A 13257-nucleotide genomic window follows, 5' to 3' on the forward strand; every position below is an offset into this window, starting at 1 on the left:
GACCGCGTGAGACGACGCTTCATCCAGTCCCAGCTTCATGGAGTCGGTTGCGAATGGTCCTCGCCGATACCCCAGGAGCAACAGTGTCCCTAATTTGCTGGGAAGTGGCGGTGCGGTCCCCTACGGCACTGCGTAGGATCCTACGGTCTTGGCGTGCATCCGTGCGTCGCTGCGGTCCGGTCCCAAGTCGACGGGCACGTGCACCTTCCGCCGACCACTGGCGACAACATCGATGTACTGTGGAGGCCTCACGCCCCACGTGTTGAGCAATTCGGCGGTACGTCCACCCGGCCTCCCGCATGCCCACTATACGCCCTCGCTCAAAGTCCGTCAACTGCACATACGGTTCACGTCCACGCTGTCGCGGCATGCTACCAGTGTTAAAGACTGCGATGGAGCTCCGTATGCCACGGCAAACTGGCTGACACTGACGGCGGCGGTGCACAAATGCTGCGCAGCTAGCGCCATTCGACGGCCAACACCGCGGTTCCTGGTGTGTCCGCTGTGCCGTGCGTGTGATCATTGCTTGTACAGCCCTCTCGTAGTGTCCGGAGCAAGTATGGTGGGTCTGACACACCGGTGTCAATGTGTTCTTTTTTCCATTTCCAGGAGTGTATATAAAAAAGCGCTGTCCCCAAAAAAACGCACAAATATTCAGTAAGATCTTCGCAAAATTTTGATGAAAGAGTAACAACTTCATTTTAAATTTTCAGAAATGTAGCAGTTTGTAGTTCACAATAATGTAGTATTGTAGTATCCTATGCCTCCAACAATAATGAATTCCGAATGCGTGTCCCGTGTACTGACCACTGCGCTACACCGCTCGGTAACCGTCCTGGGATAGATGCACGTAATTATAGGCCTATATTGTTGACTTCAATCTGTTGTAGAAATATGAAACATGTTGTGTGTCCCAGAATTATGACTTTTTGGAGAATAAAGATCTCCTCTATAAGATCAACATGGATTCCGAAAACACAGATCTTGGGAACTTCAGCTCGCTCTTTTCCTTCATAAGATTCCTTGATTTCAGGTAGGCATTTGACTCCGTCCAGTACTGCCGCTTAGCAAAAAGCAAACTAGCTTATCGAATATCGGGCCAGATTTGCGATTGGATTCAAGGCGTCCTTTTTCATCACGTCGCCCTTAACGGAATAAAATCGATAGTTCTACACGTAATTTCCGCAATATCCACAGAAAAGGTGATAGGAACATTACTGTTTGCAATGTATATAAATGGTGTAGTAGACAGCGTAGGAGCTCTTTAACGGTGTTCGCAGATGATGCGGTTGTCTATAATAGAGTAGCAACGCCAGAAGACAGTATCGATTTGCAGAATGACCTGCAGAGGGTTGATGAATGGTGCAGGCTCTGGCAGTTGAACCTGGACGTGAGTAAATGTAACATACTGCGCATACATAGGAAAAGAAACACACTACTGTACTATTAACTAATCATCACAAATTGTTGCAAGCCGTATCTATCAAAGAATATCTTGGAGTTACTATTCAGAGCGTCCTTAAGTAGAATGATCATACGAATAACGCGAAAAGCAAGTGCGAGACTGAGATGTATTGGAATAATCTTAAAGAAATGTAACTCATCCACGAAGGAACTGGCTTGCAAGGCGCTTGTTCGACCGATTCTTGACTACTGTAACAATCTGGTATCCGTACCAGATAGGACTGAGATAAGAGATAGAGAAGATCCAATAAAGAGCGCTGTGTTTCCTCATGGGATCGCTTAGTTGGCCCGAGAGGCTTACAGAGATGCTCAACAAACACCAGCTGCAGACGTTACAAGAGATGCGTTGTGCAACATATTACTTCCTCTCACATACATTTCGCGAAATGACCACGTCGAGAAAATTAAAAAAAAAAAAAAAAAAAAAGTAGAGCTAATGCAGAGGCTTACTGGCCGTTATTCTTTCCAATTGCGATTCGCGAGTAAAACAAATTAGAGGGGATCAGCTGGTGGTATCAAAAGTATACTCCACCTCACAACATTAGGTGGCTAGTGGATTATAATGAAGATGTAGTGGCCCAGGGATGAGAGGCCTCTGTCGTGTAGAGAGGTTCAAGTGCGGTTGGGGCTGGAGACGGTCAGTGGTGCAGAGGAAAACATTGCTGGAAAGTAAAACTCTTTTACTCAGATTGTGCTACAACATTTGTAGTGCTGCGATGCCTCGGACACGGCCCTGAGGCTAGAGGCGAGGTGACCCCACTGACAGTTTTGGAAACCGGCTGCGCCTCGTGTTGCTGACAGTTGTTTAGGCTGGCAGCAAGGGGTGGTCCATTTCGCACAGCGTGGAATCACGTACCAAGTGTAAGCGGCAAGTATGTCTACCAGGATTTTCGTGGAGGTCTTCAAGACCCGGAAAAAGAGATCGCCTCTTCAGGCGACAATGGCTGGTACTGGAGCGCTCATCCCAGTGTTGGTATGCGGGTGGCTGCACTGCCCCGCACACGAGCCACTGCCCTCGAAGGCAGACGTTTGGCTGCTGCTGTAGAGAACCAGCAAGTGTCTTGTCCACTACACAGCGGCAAGACTTCAGGTGATGGACTTAGTACTAGGAGTTGGCCTGGCGGATGTGGCGGCCCAGACTTGCAGTGGTTGTTTGTTGATCCATAACCTGGAGATGATGCGTGGCCCTCGCATCGTTGTGGGTGCTTACAGACTGCTCATATCTCTGTTAAAATCAACGGGTATTTAAACTGGTTAATGTCACGTTTATTATGCCGATGCAGTGCTCCAACCTCGTACGAATCGAGACCTAAATGACTCTACGATGTATACTGAAGCGCTGGAGAAACTGGTATAGGCATGCGTATTCAAATACAGACATATATAAACAGGCAGAATACGGCGCTGCGGTCGGCAACGCCTATATAAGACAACAAGTGTCTGTCGCAGTTGTTAGATAGGTTACTGCTGCTACGATGGCAGAATATCAAGATTTAAGTGAGTTTGAACTTGATGTCATAGTTGGCGCACGAGGGATGGAACACAGTATCTCCGAGGTAGCGGTGAAGTGGGGATTCTCCCGTACGCCCATTTCACGAGTGTACCGAGAATATCAGGATTCCGGTAAAACATCAAATCTCCGACATTGCTGCGGCCGGAAAAAGATCCTGCAAGAACGGGATTGACGACAACTGAGAGAATCGTTCAACATAACAGAAACGAAACCTTTCCGCAGACTTCTGTATATTTCAGTGCTGGGTCATCAACAAGTGTCAGCGTGCGAACCATCTATATGGGCTTTCGGAGCTGAAGGCCAGCTCGTGTACCCTCGATGACTGCACGACACAATGCTTAACGTCTCGCCTGGGCCCGTCAACACCGACACTGGACTGTTGATAACGGGGAACCGGATGGACGTGTAAAGGTATGGAGACAACCTCATGAATCCATGGACCCTGCATGTTAGTAGGAGACTGTTGAAGCTGGCGGAGGCTCTGTAATGGGGTGGGGCGTGTGCAGTTGGCGCGATATAGGATCCCTAATACGTCTAGATACGATTCAGACAGGTGACACGTACGTAAGAATCCTGTCTGGTCACTTGCATCCATTCATATTCAATGCGCATTCCGACGGACTTGGGAAATTCCAGCAGGACAATGCGACACCCCACACGTCCATAACTGCTACAGATTGGCTCCAGAAACACTCTTCTGAGTTTAAACACTTACGCTGACCACCAAATTCCCCAGACATGAACATTAATGAGCAGATCTGGGACGCCTTGCACCGCGCTGTTCAGAAGAGATCTCCACCTCCTCGTACTATTACGGATTTATGAACAACCCTGCAGAATTCATGGTTTCAGTTCCCTCCAGCACTACTTCAGACATTAGTCTTGTCCATGCCACGTCGTGTTGAGGCACTTCTGCGTGCTTTTGGGGGCCCTGCACGATATTAGGTAGGTGTACCAGTTTTTTTGGCTCTTCAGTGTAGTGACCCCCTGACCCGTCCCACAGCTGCACCGTACGTCTGCTATGTCGTCAGGATTGGGAGTCGCGGCCTGGCCAGCCTCGTGCTGAGTAGACAGGATTGTTGGGACCAAACAGTGAGGTCATCGATCTCACGGGATTAGGGAAGGACGGGCAAGGAAGTCGGCCATGCCCTTTCGAAGGAATCATCCTGGAAATTGCCTGGAGCGATTTAGGGAAATCACGAAAAACCTAAATCAGGATGGCCGGAAGCAGATTGGATCCGTCTTCCTCCCGAATGCGGGTCCAGTATGCTAACCACTGCGCCACCTCTCTCGGTCAGGATTGTTGATGAAATCCGCAAACCAGAACCTCAGCACCCGTCAGCTGCCCATCTCTTTCAACATGGCCTCAGCAGAGTTGCAGTTTCCACGACAACACCCAAGAAACAGCGGCGGCACGACACTACAGTTAGACTACCGTTACTTTGTTGGTGATTTGTTTGGTCTTTCACTGTACAGTAATTTATTTATTCTTCGTCACTCTCTGTACGAAATACGAGTACCGTTCCTGAGGGAGGATCACGCTCTTTTTTCTGGTATTATTACATTTGTGCATTGCTGTGTTCTTCGTGCCTAATAAAAATGTTTCTGGCAGTTATCCCCATACATACGTTGTTGCAACTATTCCATTTTAATTCAACATCCCAAAAACATCAAACGCAACTTACCCTGCTATAGCGTTTATTTCACTGGCTATTTTATGACCATATTTTTTTGGATAGTACTTTTCTGTTTCAGTTATTGTAATATACAATCTAGGACAAAAAAAAACCCGACGCATCCCGAAGGAATTATCCGAATCCGATGGAAATCGATGGATGTGATGTACATTTACAGACAAACAAATGGTTACGGTTTCAGAAAAATTGGATGATTTATTCAAGAGAAATAGCTTCACAAATTGAGCAAATCAATAAACGTTGATCCACCTCCGGCCTTTATGCAAGCAGTTACTGGGCTTGGTATCAAATGGTTCAAATGGCTCTGAGCACTATGGGACTTAACATCTATGGTCATCAGTCCCCTAGAACCTAGAACTACTTAAACCTAACTAACCTAATGACGTCACACAACACCCAGTCATCACGAGGCAGAGAAAATCCCTGACCACGCCGGGAATCGAACCCGGGAACCCGGGCGTGGGAAGCGAGAACGCTACCGCACGACCACGAGCTGCGGACCGGCTTGGTATCGATTGATACAGTTGCTGATTGTCGTCGTGAAAGGTTTAGTGCCAAATTCTGTCCTATTGGCGCATTAGTTCATCCAAATCCCGTTGGTTGGAAGGTCCTGCTCCTAATGCTCCAAACGTTCTCAACTGAGGATAGATCTGGCGACTTTGCTGGCCAAGGTAGGATTCGACCCGTCTCCGGGCGGGCGTTATCTTGCTGAATTGTATATTGAATTGCCTGCTATGAAATGAAACGGCACCACAGACCTACAAGGCAAGCGACGGTAGGTTGGTATCCCACCGCTGTCCGGGGGGTCTCCAGAAACATCTCCGCTGGTCGTCGGGGCACAGTTCGAAGCGAGATTCATCACTGAAGACAATTCTACTCCAGTCAACGAGATTTCAGGCCGAATTTGCCCAACACCAGTGCAAACAGGCTTTTTGGTACAGAGAGGTAATGATAGTTAGCGTAAGAGTTGCCGTGAGCTCAGGCCCCTTTCTGTGAGCTGGCTATTAATGGTCCTTGAGCTCACTGAAGCATGAGTTGCATGTCGGATCGATGATAGCGATGAATCCTTGCTATTAGTGGCTCTCCGACGACTGCTTCGTCCTCTCGTTCTGTCGTCTCTCTATGTCGGCCGCTTCCCTGTTGACGCTGTGTTCGGCTATGGTTCACCATTTCCTGTCAACATCGTCGAATAGTGACACCGTTCCTATTCAATTGCCTAGCGATTCGCTGATTATTCCAACAGGCTCCTTTGAGCCTAGCTAGACGTCTTCCCTCAAATGCTCAGATCTGCTTATATCACGCTTTCGCCTGTCTGCAAAGCATAGTTACTGTCCAGCTGAGTACACGGAAAGAAACTGGCTAAGATTCACTGTCCTGGTGTCGACATGCCACTGGCTTACTATCTTTGTCAGGTGCGAGGTGAAATTACGCTGGAACATCACACATTTATCCTTCGGCCGTCGAAGTTTACAGTTTTGCAATCCGTCGATGCCTGTATGAATCGTACGTATTAATGTATGAATGTGTGACGTATTTCGCTTAGTTATTTCTTGATGAGGCTTTTTTTTTCTTTTAGTGTGTGTGATGGAGGCCATCTTTTCTTTCTGCCTTGTAGTCTCCTTTTAATGTTGTTAATGTTGTCGCGTAGCTTGTGACCTGGTATGCTATTGTACCATTGTTGTGCGCTGTAGCAATGACCGCTTTTAATGCTTTTTGATAATTTTCTTTTTCAATACGTTCTGCAGATTCTTAATAATATATGTCAGATGACTCTCAATTTCTGAGAAAGACAGCTTTTTGATTTATTGTGTCTTACTATGTCTGTGGCTGTTTCTCGTCTGGAGATAATGAAGCTGCTTGTTTGCAAATTTTGATTTCATTTCATAGCGTTGCCCACACACCAGTAAAACCTGCTCATACAGATGTAAATGTCAGCAAAATGTCGTGACAGAGCTTCAAAACAGGTCTGTCGCTCATTTCATCGGTGTGTGGGGTGGATGGTCTCTTCATTTACATCCACATCTACATATACATTTGTACTCTGCAAACCACGGTGATTTGAACGGCAGAGGGCAGTTACAGTTGTGCCTCATATTAAAGTTTCTTCCCGTTGCATTCGCGAGCATAGTGTGGGAAGAATGAATGATTAGCTTAAATGTCTCTGGGCTTTGTAGTTTGTCTAATAATTTTTTCATTGGCTCTACTGGAGTGATACCCAGAAATTTATCGTATATCCTAAAATTCCGCTCTTAATACATGAAACTTTGTAAATATGCTTTCACTGGACAGCTTACGTCAGTTTTCAGTCGGCTGCCAGTTTTTCCTTATAGGATCTCAGACACACCTTCCCGTAGATTCAATGGTTCAAATGGCTCCGAGCACTATGGGACTTAACATCTGAGGTCACCAGTCCCCTATACTTAGAACTACTTAAACCTAACTAAGCTGAGGATATCACACACATCCATGCCCGAGGCAGGATTCGAACCTGCGACCGTAGCGTTCGCGCGGTTTCAGACTGAAGCGCCTAGAACCGCTCGGCCGCACCTGCCGGTGTTTGCATAGAATTGTGGGTACTAACAGAGAACTAACACTGCGTGAAATAACCGCAGAAATCAATGTGGGACGTACGGCGAACGCATACGTTACGACAGTGCAGAGAAATTTGGCGTTAATGAGCTATGGCAGCAGACGATCCACTCGAGTACCTGTGTTAACAACACGAAATCGGTTGCAGTGTCTCTCCTGGGTTCCTGACGACTGGAAAACCGTGGCCTGGTCGGATGAGTCCAGATTTCAGTTGGTAACAGTTGATGGCACGTTTCGAGAGTGATGCAGACCCCACGAAGCCATGCATATAGGCTGCTAACAGGGCACTTCCTCTGGTCCATCTGAACCAATCATTGACTGGCGACGGTTATTCATGGACTTCATGTTTTCAAATAGCGATGGAATATTTACGGATGACGATGTGCCCTGTCAAGCACTGGCAGCACTTTCGCAATTATGGACGGCTGCAGAAAAATCAAGAAACGTTCATAGGATTTGTCGATCCGGAAAAAGCGTTCGACAGTGTAAAGCAGAGCAAGATGTTCGAAATTCTGAGAAAAATAGGGGTAACCTATAGGGAGAGACGGGTAATATACAATATGTACAAGAGCCAACACGGAATAGTAAGAGTGGACGCCTAAGAACCAAGTGTTCGCATTAAAAATGGTGTAAGATATGGATGTAGTCTTTTGCCTCCCCTGTTCAGTCTGTACATCGAAGAATCAATGATTCAATTGAATGAAAGATTCAGGACTGGGATAAAAATTCATGGTGAAATCATATCAGTAATACGATTCGCTGATGACCTTGCTATACTGAGTGTAAATGAAGAATTCTGCTGAATGGAATGAACGGTCTAATGAGTACAGAGCATGGACTGAGAGTAAATCGAAGAAAGAGGAAAGTAATGAGCAGTAGCAGAAATGAGAAAAGCGAGAAACCTTACATTAGGACTGATGGTCACGAAGTATATGAAGTTAAGGAATTCTACTACCTAGGCAACAAAATAACCACTGACGGACAGAGCAAGGAGGACATCAAAAACAGACTAGCACTGGCAAAAAGGGCATTCCTGACCAAGAGAAGTCTGCTAATACCAAACATAGCCCTTAATTTGAGGAAGAAATTTCTTAAAATGTAGTTTAGAGTCCAGCATTCTAGAGTAGTGAAACGTGGACTGTGAGAAAACTGGAACAGAAGAAAATCGAGGCATTTGAGATGTGGTGTTACAGATGAATGTTGAAAATTAGGTGGACCGATACGGTAAGAAATGAGGAAGTTCTGCGCAGAATCGGAGAGGAAAGGAATATGTGGAAAACACTGACAAGGAGAAGGGACGGGGTGACGGGAGATAAGTTAATGCATGGGGTAATGAGTTCCATGGTACTAGAGGGAGCTGTAGAGGGAAAAAACTTTGGAGGAAGACAGAGATTGGAATACATCCAGCAAATAATTGAGGACGCAGGTCGCAAGTGCTACTCTGAAATGATCTGGTTGGCACAGGAGAGGAATTCGTGGCGGGCCACATCGAACCAGTCAGAAGACTGATGACTGAAAATAATGATGACTGAAAAAAAAGCAGCGTGGCTCAACGTTTCTGCAGGGGAGTTCCAACAATTTGTTGGGTCCATGCCATGTCGGGCTGCTGCACTACGCTGGGCAAAAGAAGGTTCAAAATGGCTCTGAGCACTATGGGACTTAACTTCTGAGGTCATCAGTCCCCTAGAACTTAGAACTACTTAAACCTAACTAACCTAAGGACATCACACACATCCATGCCCGAGGCAGGATTCGAACCTGCGACCGTAGCAGTCCCGCAGTTCCGGACTGCAGCGCCTAGAACCGCACGACCACCGCAGCCGGCGCAAAAGAAGGTCCGACACGATATTAAGATGTATCGCGTGACTTTTGTCACCTTAGGGTAAATCACGTAAAGTGGCCAATAGGTGCTAAAACGTTACTTAACTTTTGTGACTGTTCCATATCGACGTACTGTGCGTAGGTTAAGTGCGAAGTGCGGAGACCAGGTAAAACATCCGTCCGTACACAGTTTGTATCCACCTGGCAACTGGCTTAAAGTTGATTGCACGATGATGGAAGAAGGGAGAGGGTAAAACACGGTGAAGGCGCACAGACCACTCCTCTCGAACAGCATCCAGGATACTGCCGATTTGACGGACGGATTATCATTGACAGCGTCACCTACGTTCACTTCGTTAGACAATTAGAAGAGATTTTGTGTTTCATCAAGGACATTTTCACAAATCCTGGTCATCAGGATTATTACGGTGCAGCCTTTTTTCTCTTGCCGGCTGAAGCTCTGCTTAAAAGTTCTTTCACCATCAGGACTCATTAGAGCACACTGCTATCACACGTGCCTGCATTAGAAACTATTCTTTTGTCTTCTTTCTATTAATCTGTATCTTCGTTGTTTTTAGGGTTTAGCACCTCAATCCGTAAAAACTGATCCCTATAGGATCACTTGTTCAAGTTGTACAGGTTAACTGCCGTTTTACAACTGTAATAAAAGTATTATTAAGACGACACGAGTTTCACTTTATTTTAAAGCATCTTGAGTGGTCAGGTTTCGTTGTTGCCCATTGCAAGCATTTCATTCTTCCATGTGTGTGTGTTGAGTTTTGCACACAGTACTTTGACTGCACTTAATACATTCACATTTCTATGACACTTTCCAACACAGAAATTTGAATGTGTTAAGTGCAGTGAAAGTGCTGTGTGCAAAAACTTAACACATACACGCGGAAGAAGAATACAATAAACAACAAGAAAACTGACCATTGACGATGCTTTAAAATAAAGCGAAAAGCATGTCGTCTTAATAATACTATTATTACAGTTGATAAAGACGGCAGTTAACCTATACAACTTGTATATGTGCAACTGCGGAAAAAAGAGAGCAAAAAACAAAGAATGTCACTTGTTGTCCGTCTGTCTCTTCAAGATCCCTTTTCTTCAGAAACAGGTAGAAGTATCAAGTTGCAATTTATTTCAATTACCAAGGTCTTCGGTCGCTTGGCGGTATAAATAATTTGATATTCTAAGACACTGCAATCAAAGGATACGGCCATTTATATCACACATTTTGATACTCGTAAACTCACTCAATAGAACTTATAGGTGAGCTACTTTGGCTTAGTGCAGGCAGAAATAATTGTTGGCAACCGGAAAAAATAACAATTAGATCCTTTTACCGACCTCCCAATTCAGATGATACAGTTGCTGAAATATTCAAAGAAAACTGGAGTTTGATTTTAAATACGTACCCGACTCATACAATTATAGTTGGTGGTGGCTTTAATTTACTCGATATTTTGTCGAAAATACATGTTTAATTCCGGAGGTACGCATAAAACATCATCCGCAGTTGTGCTAAACGCATTCTCGGAAAATTATTTCGAGCAGTTATTTCATGAGCCCACGGGAGTAGTAAACGGTTGTGAAAACACACTTGACCTCTTAGCAACGAATAACCCTGAGTTAATAACGAGCATCAAAACGGATACATGGATTAGTGAACACAGGGTGGTCGTAGCGAGACTGAATATTGTAACCCCCAAATCCTCCTAAAATAAACGAAAAATACTCCTATTCAAATAAGCAGATAAAAATTCACTTGACGCCTTCCTGAGAGACAACCTCCACTTCTTTCAAATTAATAATATATGTGTAGACCAGACAGAAATTGAGAGATTTAAACCAAATAAATTAACAACGAGGGAGCTGATCCTCCTTGGTACACAAAACGGGTCACAACACTGTTGCACAAACAACGAAACATACATGCCAAATATAAACAGACGCAAAAGCCCCAAGATTGGCGATCTTTTACAGAAGCCCGAAATTTAACGCGGACTTCCATGCGAGATGCTTATAGTAGTTACCACAACGAAACTTTGCCTCAAAACCTGACAGAAAATCCAAAGAGATTCTGGTCGTACGTGAAGTATGTTAGCGGCAAGACACAACCAATGCCTTCTCTCCGCAATAGCAATGGAGATATTATCGAAGACAGTGCTGCCAAAGCAGAGTTACTAAACACAGCCTTCCGAAATGTCTTCACAAAAGAAGACGGAGTAAATATTCCAGAATTCGAATCAAGTAGCAACTTAAATCACTTAATAAAAGAACTCTTCTGGTCCACACTGTATACCAATTAGGTTCCTTTCTGAGTATGTTGATGCATTAGCTCCATAATTAACAGTCATATACAATCGTACGCTCGACGAAAGATCCGTACTTAAGGACTTGAAAGCCGCACAGGTCACACCAATGTTCAAATAAGGTAGTAGGAGTAATCCACTAAATTACAGGCCCATACCATTAACGTCGATATGCAGCAGGAATTTGGAACATATATTGTATTCGAACGTTATGAATTACCTCGAAGAAAACGGTCTATTGACACACAGTCAACATGGATTTAGAAAACATCGTTCTTGTGAAACACAACTATCTCATTATTCGTATGAAGTGTTGAGTGCTATTGACAAGGAATTTCAGATTCATTCCGTATTTCTGCATTTCCACACGAGCAGCTTGTAGTGAACTTGCGTGCTTGTGGAATATAGTCTCAGATATGTGACTGGGTTTGTGATTTCCTGTCAGAGAGGTCACAGTTCGTAGTAATTGACGGAAAGTCATCGAGTAAAACAAAGGTGATTTCAGGCGTTCCACAAGGTAGTGATTTAGGCCCTTTGCTGTTCCTTATCTATATAAACGATTTGGGAGACAATCTGAGCAGCCGTCTTAGGTCGTTTGCAGATGACGCTGTACTTTATCGACTAATAAAGTCATCAGAAGATCAAAAACAAGTTGCAAAACGATTTAGAAAAGATTACCGAGTGCTGCGAAAATTGGCAGTAGGTCCTAATTAACGAAAAGTGTGAGGTCATCCACAAACTTCGGTTACATGATAAATCAGTCAAATCAAAAGGCCGTAAATTCAGTTAAATACCTAGGAATTACAATTACAGACAACTTGAAATGGAAGAAACACAAGGAAAATGTTGTAGGGAAGGCTAACCAAAGGCTGCATTTTATTGGCAGGACACTTAGAAAATGTAACACATCTACTGCGGGGACTGCCTGTACTACGCTTGTGCGTCCTCTTTTAGAATACTGTTGCGAGGTATGGGATCCTTACCAGATAGAACTGACGGAGTACATCGAAAAAGTTCAAAAAAGGGTAGCACGTTTTGTATTATCATGAAACATAGGAGAGAGTGTCATTGAAATGATACAGGATTTGGGCTGGACATGATTAAAAGAAAGGCTTTTCTCGTAGCGACGGTATCTTCTTGTTGACACCGGCCTACATAGGGAGAAACTATCAGCACGATAAAATAAGGGAAATCAGAACTCGTACGGAGAGATATAGATGTTCCTTCTTTCCGCGCGCTATACGAGATTGGAATAATAGAGAATTGTGAAGGTGGTTCGACGAATCCTGTGCCAGGCACTTAAATGTGATTTGCAGAGTATCTATGTAGATGTAGGTATAGATTTAACTACATGCATAATTAAGTTCGTACAGAAATCACAGAGCGGGAGTCCAACTCGTCCGGTTCTTTCGTTAGTGGTTCTGTGCGGATGCCCCATGACATCTTTCAAATTATGAGAAGTTCACTCAGTTCTTTTTATTATTACAGATGGTGTCCAGTCCCCTGACGAACGCATCGACCTTCCGTGTTGTCACGCAGAGAGGGCGTTTATTGCTAGTCTATGTTTGCAGGGTATGTCTTCCGAGTCCATTACCTCAGTAGACGTTCGACGAAGCTATTTTTGTGACCTTACGTGTAGCAATCTCCAGCAGGTTCAATACTGAAATGTCGTTTTCAAAATAAAGAAAGATTTTTGACATTTAAAGTCCCGTTGAAAACGAGATAAGTTATTTCGACATTACGTCCGTAGTATCTTGAGTATTTATCTGCTTCTTCGCCTTTCTAGATCACTAAATCTCTTTATGAGAACTCACGTATTTTAAGTAGTTTAAAATTTTAAAATTAAGTAGGT

This window comes from Schistocerca cancellata, chromosome 3 (genome assembly GCF_023864275.1).
Source record: "Schistocerca cancellata isolate TAMUIC-IGC-003103 chromosome 3, iqSchCanc2.1, whole genome shotgun sequence".
Classification (NCBI taxonomy): domain Eukaryota; kingdom Metazoa; phylum Arthropoda; class Insecta; order Orthoptera; family Acrididae; genus Schistocerca; species Schistocerca cancellata.